The 13,952-nt window shown below is 44.9% G+C and overlaps 1 long non-coding RNA gene across 2 annotated transcripts in view; it reads right to left on the bottom strand.

The window, feature by feature from the left end:
• The window catches only part of LOC128335286 (uncharacterized), a 34,399-nt gene that overhangs the window by 19,405 nt on the left and 1,042 nt on the right, over positions 1 to 13,952 (bottom strand). For both annotated transcript variants that reach the window (XR_008311564.1, XR_008311563.1), the window contains exon 2: positions 12,460 to 12,593. This is a non-coding gene — a long non-coding RNA (uncharacterized LOC128335286). The remainder of the gene's footprint in view (positions 1 to 12,459; positions 12,594 to 13,952) is intronic.

The raw sequence follows: 13,952 nt of genomic DNA, 5'->3' as shown, positions 1-13,952 counted from the left end.
CCAGGAACATCTCTGGCACCCCACTCCACCTGATTTAACTTTTGAAGATCTTGGTTTTTAATTGGAGGTATAAGCCCTTTCACAGCCTGAATGCACAGCCTCCATGCATGATTGATTCCCCACGTCCTATAAGATGCTGAGCTTGCAAGGATTTGTAAATCGGTATTTATTCATGCCATGTATTTGCAAATATAAAACAAATGTGTTTCTTCGAGTCTTGTAGAAAGAATAACTGGAAATGGCTGGTACTTCCCGAGGCGGGCAACCACAGGGTAGGCCTGCCTGCATATTTGAAAGAGAAAGTCAGATCAACTATATTAACTGATCCTGAGTGAGCGCCCTAAAACCATCACTCCGGTCCTGAGTAAGGAAGGGCTGCAAGATACCATATGATAAAGCAGGGATTCCCAGCTCTGAGTTCCCAGATGTTGGACTACGATACCCAAATGCCATTGTGGCAGGGGATGATGGGAGTTGTAGTCCAACAATATCCAGGGACTCAAGGTTTGGAATCCCTGCTCTAGCAGAGAGATCAGCCCAGAACAAGCAACAGGTGGGGGTGACCACTAGATTTAATGGTTTTTAAAACAGTTTAGATAAATTTACGGAAGATCGACCTATTAACAAATATTAGCGATGACAGCAAAACAAATGTCAGCGATGATAGCAAAGCAGAACCTCCATGTCCAGAGGCAGTATTCCTAAAGATCAGATCTGAGGATGGGCAACACTAGAAGGCCATCTCCTTCATCGGGCTGGCCTGCTGCTGGAAACAGGTCGCCTCCAGCAGGGCTTTTCTCCCCATCTAAAATGTGGAACTCTCCCCCAGAGGGCCCGATTAGCCCCAGCATTGCCAGCTTTTAAATGGGCAGGAAAAACATTATTTTTGTACATCTGGCTTTTAATTGGCCCTATGCCCACCTGCTCTTCTGTGGCTGTAACCCTCTTTATATGTTTCAGTGTTTTTTGCTTTTTGTGCTTTCTCTCTCAGGGTTGATTATTTTAAAAATCCATGATTTTTTTTTAACATCAAAAAAATTGGATTTTTAAAATTTAAATTGGATTTTTTTAAATTAAAAAAAAAGTTCATAAAGAACCTAGGTCAAAGATATCATCATGAAAATTAGCCATAACTTCTAATTATATTCTATAAACACGTTAACAGCAGTATATGGGGATGAGAGATAACAGACTTGATCAGTCCTGCAGATGGTGTACATCCAGCACATACACACACACAGAGGCATAGTCAAGCCCTTGCTCCCTACCCCACCCCCACAAAAGTGCAAAGACAAAGAAGGTCAATGAATGAATAGAGGATTGTGGGAGCAGGGAGTAGATCTGAGGAGGAGGAGGTCTGGATATGAATGAACAGGTTGGAGAGAGGAGGGGAGTAGAAAGTGAAACCGAAACTAAACAGAACATATTCATGCAGTCCTGGGGAAACTTTCTTCCAGTGTATCTTCCATCGCAGAATGGAAACACCTATCATGTCAGCCGGCCAGAAGAGAGACCCCATTTGGGAATCATTTAATGAAGTTCCTGTTCCTGTGGGTAAACAAGGCATTCATGCCACTGATGAATTGCATAGGCCTGGTTGCCCGAATGAAGCAGCATTATGAGAAGTGTGTACCTACCTTCTAAAAATGATACCTACATCTATCTCTAAATATGTATTAAGGATATATTAGACAAGAGTGTACTTTCATAGAAAATGATGATTAAATAGACTCTTCCTGACTAGTAATGTAAATTATGATTTAAATCATTAAAATTGAGTCCTATGAAGTGATTTAAATCATGATTTAAATCAATTTGATTTAAATCAAGTCAACCCTGTTCTCTCTGCTTTCCTTCATTGCTGTTTTGTTGGCAAACCTATTATTATATGTCGCTATCTGCCTGATAGGCCCTTTAATGGGATAGTAAGGTGGGATATGTAGTTAGAGTGCTGGACTAGGACCGGGGAGACCCGAGTTCAAATCCCCATTCAGCCATGATACTAGCTGGGTGACTCTGGGCCAGTCACTTCTCTCTCAGCCTAACCTACTTCACAGGGTTGTTGTGAGGAGAAACCCAAGTATGTAGTACACCGCTCTGGGCTCCTTGGAGGAAGAGCAGGACATAAATTTATAAATGAATGAATGAATGAATGAATGAATATTTTGAATAAAACCAGTCCATCAATCTCCATCAGCATTTCATGCACTCTTTATTAACCTAGGGATAACACTTCACAAACCCTCATGAGCCCACAAACCTCACAGCTTCATCCACATTTTGGTAAGACAGAAGCCCTTTTTAGATGCTATAACCAGTGTAGACAGATGCAGTTATTCACATATTATGCTCACCACATGCCCTACCAATTGGTAGACAAGCTCTTCCTGGAAGGAGACCTGGTCTACCAATAGGTTTTCTGGGAGAGCAGGTCTACCCATTAAACCCAATTGGTAGACCAGCTTTCCCTAGAAAAACTTCTCGAATTGCACTTTTTCTGGGGAGAGCTGGGTCTACCCATTGGATTTAATGGGTAGACCTGCTCTGCATAGAAAAATCAAATCGATTTGGCAATTCATGAATCGAATTGTCAAATCAGTTGGCAGGTGCCAGCTGCTTCGATAATTCAATTCAAGATTTTGCAATTCGATTTGAGGTCTAATCAAATTGCAAAATCTGAATTGTGTACACCCCTAGTGTATATAATATCAGCTTGAAAATGTGCTAATGGCTAGGTAAAAGTAAAGTGTGCCGTCAAGTCGATTTCGACTCCTGGCACCTACAGAGCTCTGTGGTTTTCTTTGGTAGAATACAGGAGGGGTTTACCATTGCCTCCTCCCGCGTAGTATGAGATGATGCCTTCCAACATCTCCCTATATCGCTGCTGCCCAATATAGTACCAGCGGGGATTCAAACCGGCAACCTTCTGCTTGTTAGTCAAGCATTTCCCCACTGCGAGTCATTGAAAAGGTGGTAGCATGTCTGATTCTTTTACCCTTGGAATTATCCGCAGGATCAATGGAACTTAAGAGAAAATGCATGAATACCCACACAACAGATATGAATCCATATATGGCACCCATAAAAGTCAGGTACCCAATGTCCCACAAAAGAACACACTTCCACACAGAAACTCTGTAGATAGGGGTTCTCAGTCTTAAGTCCCCAGATGTTGTTGGACTGTAGGGGAATGATGGGAGCTGTAGTCCAACAACATCTGGAGACCCAAGGTCAGAAACCCCTGCCGTAGATACTCCAAAACAGATAATCCAGCTCTGCAAGGTTCCATATATTCAAATCAGCATTCCACGCACCTCAAAAATTAGAAACATGCAGAATTCCATCCAAATGCACACCCCTGCTCCATAACACACTGTGAACTACACTTGACGTACTCAATGTCAATAAATTTGCTAAAATTCCCATGGAATAATGGGCATCCTAGCTTAACAACAACAAAACACCCTAAATCCATGCTTCCCCCAAACTCTGAAATAACAGCACCATTCTCACAAAGCTCATTTGGTAGTTTCAGCATTCACATACACCCCGCACACACTGTGTGGCATCTTGTACTGGGGGACAGTGGTTGTGGGAATGAGGCCTCACACACACTCATCTCTGTGTGGCAAATCAGTGTCCAAAATATTAAACATGTTCTGCAGATCTCTCAAGCGTAGAAAGAAGGAAAGTGAACCTTCAACGTTGCTCTGTAGAAGTGTTGCATGTTGCGATAATGGCCTACCATGAAATGCAAACGTTCACAATACAACCACCTGTCAAGCTCCTAAGACAAAAGCACTTTCACCAACTAGATGCACTACTGGATAAGGAAAATTACTCAGAGTAGCCCCATTGAAATCAAAAGGACAAGTTAGGCATTGCCTCAATTGTCCTTTCAGTTTCAGTGAGACTACTTTTGAGTAATTTTCCTCATCATGCCAGCCATTCAGTAGATGGCCCAGGTCGGGGTCGGCGGCAGGGGGAGGCGTCAGGGAGCTAATGACTCCCTTTCCCAGACAAGGATCTTGCCTCCATTGCTGTATATGGAAACTGGAAATTCTCAATCAGTCAGGGAGGCTACAATCTAAAGCATGCTGCTTACTAAAAAGTTAACTCCATCAAAAGCAACAGGACTTGCTTCAGAGAACATGACTTTACAATGAAAGCGTTAAGGCTACATACACTGCTCTGTGTCTCTCAGAAATCTAACATATGGGGCAAAACTCCCCTACAACCCGCCCCCCCATGACCATTACCCCTTTTGTACCCCCCACCATTTTCTCCCAGTATGGTCCCCAGCTATGATTATAAATCTGAGGATGCTTCTGCGCCTTTAAGCATTTCAGAGAAGGGAGAAATTTCCTCCATGTGGCTTTTCCATGGAGAGCAGAAGCCCGTTATTTCAGTGGTAAAAAGGTGCTGATTCCTTCACATGGGCGTTCTCAAACTTGGGTCCCCAGATGTCAACGGACGACAACTTCCATCATCCCCAGCCACAATGGCCTTGTGAGCTTTAAGATATTCCGTACGTGTTCACAAGCTCGGGTTTCCAACTTGGGTAGAACCTATTCCTGGATATATATTTCTCTGCCCAAAAAATTTCCGACTTTTAAAAAATGTTTCCCTCCATCGCCGGGACTGCTTTCAGCAGACACCCGGAGATTTAGGCCATTTCCTGGCAACCCCAGGCCCATCTTGAAGGGCTGGCAACCCCATCACAAGCCATGGCCACAGCCCAACAGAAACTTAAGCGCACACACGCCGGCTGAAATCCATGGGCTTGCGTGTGTGTAACTCAGCGTTGGATTGTGGCCGCTGCCTTCCTTGCCTCCTGCCTCTGTGCAATTATGCTGCACGTTCCAGATTTGGCTGAGAGGAAACCCCAGCCTCGAGCTCCACAAAATGCGTCCACAAGGTCCTCGATCGGTCAACCCACTTCCCACAGCGTTTGTTGATCGGTCTGGCTCCTGCTGTTTTCTCCTGACGTCCTGCCAAAAGGAGAAAGCAGCTGCTTTGGAGCCTAACACAGGAACCATAACAGCCTCCCTCTCTCTCTCTCTCTTTCTTTCTTTCTTTCTTTCTTTCTTTCTTTCTTTCTCTCCCTCTCTCTCTGCAGCACCACGCTCCATGGGCCATCCCTCAAGCCTGCTCCGCCATTTCACTGGAGATTTTGCTACAACTGACGAGTTCTTTCCAAGATCAGCTGCACCATGCTCTTTTGCTGACCCGGGAACAGTCAAAACAACCACCCCATGTCAGAATCTTTGAAAATGACTTTTTTTTTAAAGGGAACAGTGCCCTGAGCTTTTCTCCCATTCTCCAAGATCGGGCTGAGAGAGACTCCTGCCTGCAACCTTGGAGAAGCCGCTGCCAGTCTGCGTAGACAATACTGAGCGAGATGGACCAAGGGTCTGACTCGGTATATGGCAGCTCCTTATGTTCCCATAGCCACCGTAATGCTTGACTAACAAGCAGAAGGTTGCCGGTTCAACGGTTCAAATCCCTGTTGTTACTATATCAGGCAGCAGCGATATAGGAAGATGCTGAAAGGCATCATCTCAGACTGTGTGAGAGGAGGCAATGGTCAACCCCTTCTGTTTTCTACCAAAAAAACCCACAACACCACAGGGTTCTGTGTGTGCCAGGAGTCGAAATCGATTTGATGGCACACTTTACTTTATGTTCTCATGCTCAATTAAAAAGCTGCCTCTTCGTATGGGAGGAGTTGGTCTTGTTGTAAAGTAAAGGTAAAGTGTGCCGTCGAGTCAGCGTCAACTCCTGGTGCCCACAGAGCCCTGTGGTTGTCTCGGGTAGACTACAGGAGGGGTTGACCATTGCCTCCTCCCGTGCAGTGTGAGATGATGCCTTTCAGCACCTTCCTATATCGCTGTTGCCCGATATAGGTGTTTCCCATAGTCTTGTTGTAGCAAGAATGAATTGCCCCCTTGCTAAGCAGGTTCTGCCCTGGTTTGCATTTGAAGGGGAGACTACATGTGCGAATATCATAAGAAATCCCCCTTGGGGATGGGTCCACTCTGGGAAAAGCATCTGCATGCTTGCATGGCAGAAGGTTCCAAGTTCCCTCCCTGGTAGCATTTCCAAAATAGGGCTGAGAGAGACTCCTGTCTGCTGCTTTGGAGAAGCCGCTGCCAGTCTGTGTGGACAATTCTGAGCTAGATGGATCAATGGTCTGACTCAGAATGTGGCAGCTTCCTATGTTCCTTCTCCTGGCAAGGAAATCTACAACCATGAGGGTTCAAATCCCCACTTGTGCTTAATTATTGCTACATTTAAAAAAAAAAATAGCTGGCTATCAAAACCAATGCTACATTTCTGATCATGCATGACTTAAGTAGGGCAAAGTAGCTCTTCCAACTACACATATAAGAAGGGAGCCTGGAGGGTGGGAAGCTGGATCTTCTTTTCTGCCCATGCTCAGCTTTAGTGCCTTCCCATTGCGTGCGGGCAAGAGGTGAGTTATATCAGGCACGGGTGGTTACTAAGCCCTGCCTATCTATAAATAAGCTGTCTTAGCAGAATCCTGAAAGGGGCTCATGGTGGAATAAAAATACAAGCCAATCCAGGGAGGTTTGTAGGCACCAATGGAAAAGAGCAGAGGAAGGGATGGAAAGGGGGTTGCCAGATTTTCAGATGGCCTCTGTAGCTGTGCCTTTACATGCAGCTTGACGTGCAGATACCAGCAGGGGATTGCATTTCTCCCCATTCTGTGAAAAGGCTCACCTGCTGCATTCTGTGCATCAAGCTGCTGCCACAAAAGCCGGTCACGCGATGGTTTGTTTTTTTTCCCCTTTCCACCTAGTAAGTTGGCAACCCGAAATGGAAAAGTTTGCTGGTCAAATGGCCGTTAACAATAAAGATTTGATTTGAAATGGAAAAGAGGGATGAGGTGAGGTGGAAAAACCAATGCTTTTTGGCAAAAGGCACTGCCGCTGTCGTAATCCCACTTACTTGGGAGTAGATCTCATTGGATTTGGTAGGACTTCCTTGTGAGTAAGCATTTATTTTATTACTTATTTTGCAGTCATATACCGTTTTTCAGGCAAACCTCCCAAAGCGGTTTCCAAAAAAACGGAGATAAAAGACAATGCATCAAGCCGCACATTGATATTTCTACACGGTCCTTGGTCTCACTTCTTTCTTCTCTCCTCCCATCAGAGGAAGATGGTCCCTGCCTGCTCTGTGTTAACAAGCATAATGGGGTTTAGGCTTCATGGGATGAAGAGCCCCACAATTACAACTAAGCTTACGTCCGAGTAAGCGTGTTTGACAGCAGCCTAAAACTGCAATCCTGGGCAGATGTATACCCAACCACAACCATGCTTACTAGGAAAGGAGTCTCACTTTCTATATAATTTACATCCAAGTAAGTATGCTGAGGCATGCCTACTTCTGGGAATGCAACCAAAATAGAGTTTATTTCTGCATAAACATGGCAACAATTGGGCTGCAATCCTGTGTATATTTACCAGGCAGAAGGTCACAAGTTGCACTGAATTCAGTGGGGCCTCCTTCAGAGCAAACATGGTGATAAGGCAGGGGTTCCCAGCTTGCAGTCCCCAGATGCCATAGGACTACAACTCCCATCATCCAGCCATTGTGGCTGGGGATGATGGGAGTTGTAGTCCAACAACATCTAAGGACTCAAGTTTGAGATCCCCTACTATAAGGTATGAAGATCATACATCTCCTTTGGTTCTCCCCCTGCACAGCAGAGAAGGGCTGTCACACACACACAGACACCATCACTGAGAGAAGGCAATGCCCCATTAGGGTTGCCAGCTCTGGCTGAAGCTATTCCCAGAGAATTTTCTCCCCAATTCCCACACACACACACACACACATACATACACACAACATGGCTCACAAAATCAAGACAGTTCACAATATTGTTCCCTGCTAACTGAGCAAAGAGGCATCTTTTTAAAGTGGTGATTCTGTGATCTTCAGAGGGGAGAGCAACTGGCCCTATCCATCCCCAGCACAGCACCCCTCCGGTGACTGTTGCTGGTGTCCATCTTATGTTTCTTGTTTAGATTGTGAGCCCTTTGGGGACAGGGACCTATTTTATGTATTTATTTATATCTATGTAAACCACTTTGGGGACTTTTGTTGAAAAGTAGTCTTTAAATATTCGTCGTATTCATATCTGTAAGCCATTAAACAATGAATACAATGAATATTTATAGACCAATTTTCAACAGAAGTCTCCAAAGCAGTTTACATAGATAGGAACCAAGGAACCTAGGCAGCTGCCATATACTGAGTCAGACCATCGGTCCATCTAGCCCAGTATTGTCCACACAGACTGGCAGCGGCTTCTCCAAGGTTGCAGGCAGGAATCTCTCTCAGCCCTATCTTGGAGATGCTGCCAGGGACAGAACTTGGAACCTTCTGCCATGCAAGCAGGCAGGTGCTCTTCCCAGAGTGGCCCCATCCCCTAAGGGAAATATCTCACAGAGATCGCATAGGATGCCTCCCATTCTTACAGTGCTCACATGTAGTCTCCCATTCAAATGCAAACCAGGGCAGACCCTGCTTAGCAAAGGGGAAAATTCATGCTTGCTACCGCAAGACCGGCTCCCCTCCCAACTGACATTCAGGTGGCAGGAAAGCAGGGCAGACAGGGCCTTCTCAGTTGCCAATCCTAGACTTCAGAACTGGGAAATTCATATGGTCTGCCCCTCACTAAGTAACATTTTAGACTAAATTGAAGACACCTAATTCTGTTCGACTCCCTCTCTTGTCTATTTTTTTTATTTTTTTTATTATTTTTTTTGGTCTTATCCCTCTTTTATATTTTTAAATGCTGGCTTCCAAGTGGGGGTCGGTTACAGTGTTTGTCGAATCTGAAAGACAGGTGACACCTGTTTTTTGATCAATAATAACCAATCGTTTCTAATGACATGTGATTCTTGCTCACAGATTTCTAGTCACTGATTCCACCCAGTGAATAACTCCCATGATAACTGATCAACCATTATGCCAGCTTATTTTTCTTCAATAAGTAACGATGGTAAATCTTAAGTAGGATGGTAAATCTTACTATCAAAGTACAAAGGATGCATACGTGAATGAGAACAGCACAATCTTTTGCTTTGAACAATGAAAAGAAATGCCTAGCCTGTGCTTTAACAAACCACTATTGATATTAAAGTTGGTCTCTTTTCTTTTTGTAAAAAGGTAATTGCACGATATGCTTTCAAAGTGCGCTGCTTGTGAAGGGGCAATCTTACATGTTTTATTTTTAATTTTTATTATATACCACTTATATAATATACAATATACTACATACTATATATTATATATTATTATATATATCACTGTAAGATTTTCCCCTCGAGGGATGGGGTCACTCTGGGAAGAGCATCTAGGTTCCCAGTTCCCTCCCTGGCAGCATCTCCAAAATAGAGCTGAGAGAGATTCCTGCCTGCAGCCTTGAAGAAGCCGCTGCCAGTCTGTGTGGACAATACTGAGCTAAACAGACCAATGGTCTGACTCAGTATATGGCAGCTTCCTATGATCCTATGTTCTATTTTTAACCAAAAAAAGGTTTATGCTGGTCAAAGACTGAAATAAAGACTTAGAACCAAAAAAAGTTCTCAAAGTGGGTTTCATAACCAAAATGATGAGAAAATGGTCCCTGTCCCAAAGGGATTCACAAGCTAGAAAGAAACACCAGCAGCGATATCGGAAGATGCTGAAAGGCATCATCTCATACTGGGCGGGAGGTGGCAATGGTCAACCCCTCCTGCATTCTACCAGAGAAAACCACAGGGCTCTGTGGTCGCCAGGAGTCGACACCAACTCGATGGCACACTTTACCTTTACCTAACCCTAAACACATGCAGGAGCAGCCCTTGACCAGGGATGTAGCTATAATTGAGGGGATGCTTCAAAGAACCAGGGCCCGGAGCTCCTGAGGGCCCCCAGCTCCACCCCTCCCTATCTTCTTCTTTATCTCTCTCCCTCTAAGGGGCCACTGGAAAGAGGGGGGAATATGGACCCCCCCCCATCCAGCTATGCCCCTGCTTGAAACCTTGCTAAGAAGACACACAGAGACACACAAATTTTCCTTTCACACCCAAATCTGCATGTCTCTTTTACAGGGAGAGAGAATCGGATTTCTTCACCTAGGTTGCCTTTTTCTGGCCTTAGGAGGATGTTCCTCGCCCAGGTCTCCTTCCCGCCATCTGTGCCTTCCAAGCCCTTCCCCAACAGGAGACTCAGAGGAGAGGAAGAGGGTCTGAGTTCCTGCCCAGAGACATAGAGGCCATTTCCTCCTCCACCCCCACCACCCACCCCCAACTCCGATGCTTTGCATTTCACACCCTCCCTTTAACTGCACCTCTTGCATTTACAACACAAAGCAAACTCCCTACAAAGGCCGGCAAACTCAAGTAGCCATCTCTGAGTGCCGATCGCTGGCCTTAGGGGGCAATCCCTGGGAGGCGGGAAATGGGGAGGAAACACATCAACAAACTCCCCTCCCCCTGAAATGCAGAGTACTATGTCACACTAAGAGGCCAGATGCACTGGGGCCCCAGAAGTTGTTGGACTACAACTCCCATCATCCACAGCCACAATAGTCTGCGGCCGTTATGTCTGGGGGAGATGGGAGCTGTATTCCGAAACCATCTGGGGACCCACTGTTGGTAACCCTTGCTCTAAACAACTATGTTATTCCCATTATTAACACACAGACGCATCAATGATAGTGCATAATAATGTCGCATGCAGTAATAATAAAATAACAATAAATACATTAATAGCAAAGAGTACCTTGGTGATTGCTGATTAATAATGCTGAGCCTGCAATGAAGCAATTTTAAGCCCCACTGATTTCACTGGGAGGCCTAGACACATGCTTCACGTTACAGTCCTATGCATGCATGCTTACCTGAGAACACCACTTAGAAACGTAGGAAGCTGCCATATACTGAGTCAGACCATTGGTCCATCTAGCTCAGGATTGTCTACACAGACTGGCAGCAGCTTCTCAAAGGCTGCAGGCAGGAGTCTCTCCCAGCCCACTATTTATTTATTCATTCATTCATTCGATTTCGGTACCACCCTTCTAAAAATGGCTCAGAGTGGTTTACACAGAGGAATAATAAATAAATAAATAAATAAATAAATAAATAAATAAATAAATAAATAAATAAATAAATAAATAAAATAAGACCCCTATCCCCAGAGGGCTCACAGCCTAAATAGAAACATAAGACAGACACCAGCAACAGTCACTGGAGGTTCTGTGCTGGGGGTGGAGAGGGCCATTTACTCTCCCCCTGCTCAATAAAGAGAAGCACCACGTTCAAAAGATGCCTCTTTGCCAAGTTAGCAGGGTAACACTGAGTAAATTTTATTTATTTAATACATTTATAAACTGCTCCATACAAAAAAAAAGTCCCTGGGTGGTTCACAGTATGAATCCCACAGAAGTAGGATACATCTTGCCCATTGAAATCAAGAAGTGTGTCATTCTGGGAGGCTTGTGCCCATAAATTATAATCCTCACTGTATACTTGTAATTGATAGCAGGTGAGAGGATGGTTCCACGTTAGTATATAAAGCCTGCTAACTCAGCCTCCTAACTTGGCAAAGAGGCACCTTTTGAACGTGGTGATTCTCTTTATTGAGCAAGGGGAGAGCAACTGGCCCACTCCATCCCCAGCACAGGACCTCCAGTGACTGTTGCTGGTGTCCTCCTACGTTGTTTTTAGACCTGGGGGTCCTTTGGGGACAGGGCGCCACTTTATTAATCTATCTATCTATCTATCTATCTATCTGTCTGTCTGTTTATTTCTATGTAAACTCTTTGGGGGCTTCTGTTGAAAAGTGGAATCTAAAATATTCATCGTATTTGTATTTAAAAATGCGTGGAATAATAAATTCCAGAAGTGCCATCATGTCCATTTGTCATAGCAAAAACCACAGAGTCCTGTGGTATTTTAGTCCTTCAATAAATGTGTTAGTTTTTAAAGTACCACAAGACTCTTTGCAGGAGATATAAAACTCTTGCAATAATAATAATAATGATGATGATGATGTCTGGACAAAACAAACCAGTCAATAACACCTGTCTGACTGTGTAAACAAGAAATAATAATAATAATAATAATAATAATAATAATAATAATAATAATAATATCAGCATTGTAAAATAATTTTTGACACTGGGGGTTTTGTTTTTAAAAAACCACTTCCATATTTGCTGTTAGAATCAACATTTTTTTAAAGTGGGGGGAGAAGGAAGGAGTCCACACACAAGTTCAAAGTGCTGGAAAGAAACTGCTAAGAGTCAACACCCATTTAGGATTCCAATCCCAATGCAATCAACTGCAACCAGCCAAAACTTTATGGGCAAACAAAAAAAAAACAAAAGGGGAAAAAACTCTCCAAAGGATATCGTCAAGGAAATGCCAAACACCTCACCTTTTGTGATTTCCCCCTTTCAAAGCGTTCTTCACTGGACTGCAAAACTGGAAACCTTTGATTCCTCCGAATGGCGATTTCAAGTCCAGTGCCCTGGGAACGGAGACCTGACTGTCTTTTGCTCCAGTGCTGTTCTGTGTATAGCAACAAGAATATTTAGCTGCAAAAGTGGGAGGGGGGGAGCACAGAAATGCAAGACAAGACATGATTTTTATTCGGGCAATGAGATCTTTTTGAGAAATGGAAAAGAGACAGGTGGAGGGGATAAAAACCAGAGCTCAAGTGGAAGGCGCAAAAGGCCTCATCCTGGCCTCAAAAGAGACATATTTACTCAGAGCTGGATTCCACAGGAGTTCAACGAGACTTTCTCTCAAGTTTAGAAGTCCTATTGAACTCAGTGGGGCTCGCTCCCAAATAGGCGTGCACCGGATTACAGCCATGCAGGCTGATTCGATGCACCTTTACTCAGAAGCAAATGTCCCTGAATGCAATACAAGCAGCAGCACATTATCCCTACCAGAGAACTGAGTGCATTGTGGCTTCCTCCCGAGTAAAGATGCAGAAAGGCTTGCAGGCCCCACTCCTTTGCACCCTTACTCAGAAGTAAACCTGTGCGGGGATGGGTGGGGGCAGAGCGGGCTTCCTTGGGAGAATTGCAGCCCCTCTCAGTTCCCAAAAATCTACTCCGTGTGGATCGAGCATTGCATTTGATTTGATCTGTCTTGTAAAGCTAGCTGGCTGCTCCGTTTCCCTCCAGGGCTGGCCAAGGATTTGAAACGGAGGAAGAGGCCTTTGGCAGGCCAGACCTCTGGAGGCCATGGAAACGCTCTCGCCCAGGGTCAAGTTCAAGCGGCTTCTGTCTGGCCAGGCGCGTTCCCACCGAGCCCCGAAGCTCAAAAGCGAGTTGAAGCAAAAGAGGCGTCCGAGTTTCCCAGACCTGGAGCAGCGGGGAGGTTGTTGTGGGGTGTTATTTCTCCCCCCCCCCTCCCTCCAAACCGTACCACAAAACTTTTACTCCTTTTGACTGAAGGCCTCCCGTGAGAAGCATCTAAACACCACCGTTGCCTGGAGCAGAAGGGAAGCGAGCCAGAGTTGAGTCTCGTTCCCTCCCCTCCCGTCCAGTCTCTCTCTCTCTCTTTCTCGCCCTCTAGATCACCTCCATCCACCAGGTCCCACACTGAATTCAAAGGGGCTCCTTCCCAAACTCACCCGTTTGGCATCTAAATACCCCGAGGCGCCAGGGACAGAAAACGCACACAAAGCATTCAGTTCTGGATTGCTGAATCCGGAGTCACACCGATCCGAATTTTGCCAACAGTCTCCAAGAAAACAGAAGTCTAAGGCGATTTTACGGGGGGAGTCAGAGAGGCCAGTTCTGTCCAGCGCAACACATTTCCACTGAAACAGGAATCTAGGTGTTTTAAAAGGGAGGGGGAGGCGTGGATGCTTCCAATCCGGATTCAGCGCGGATTTAAGAGGTGCGCGGTTGGGCA

The sequence above is a fragment of the Hemicordylus capensis genome, chromosome 11 (genome assembly GCF_027244095.1).
Source record: "Hemicordylus capensis ecotype Gifberg chromosome 11, rHemCap1.1.pri, whole genome shotgun sequence".
NCBI classification, from domain to species: Eukaryota; Metazoa; Chordata; class Lepidosauria; order Squamata; family Cordylidae; genus Hemicordylus; species Hemicordylus capensis.
Note: the sequence above shows the minus strand (reverse complement) of the source record. Positions and strands in the feature narration are given on the sequence as shown.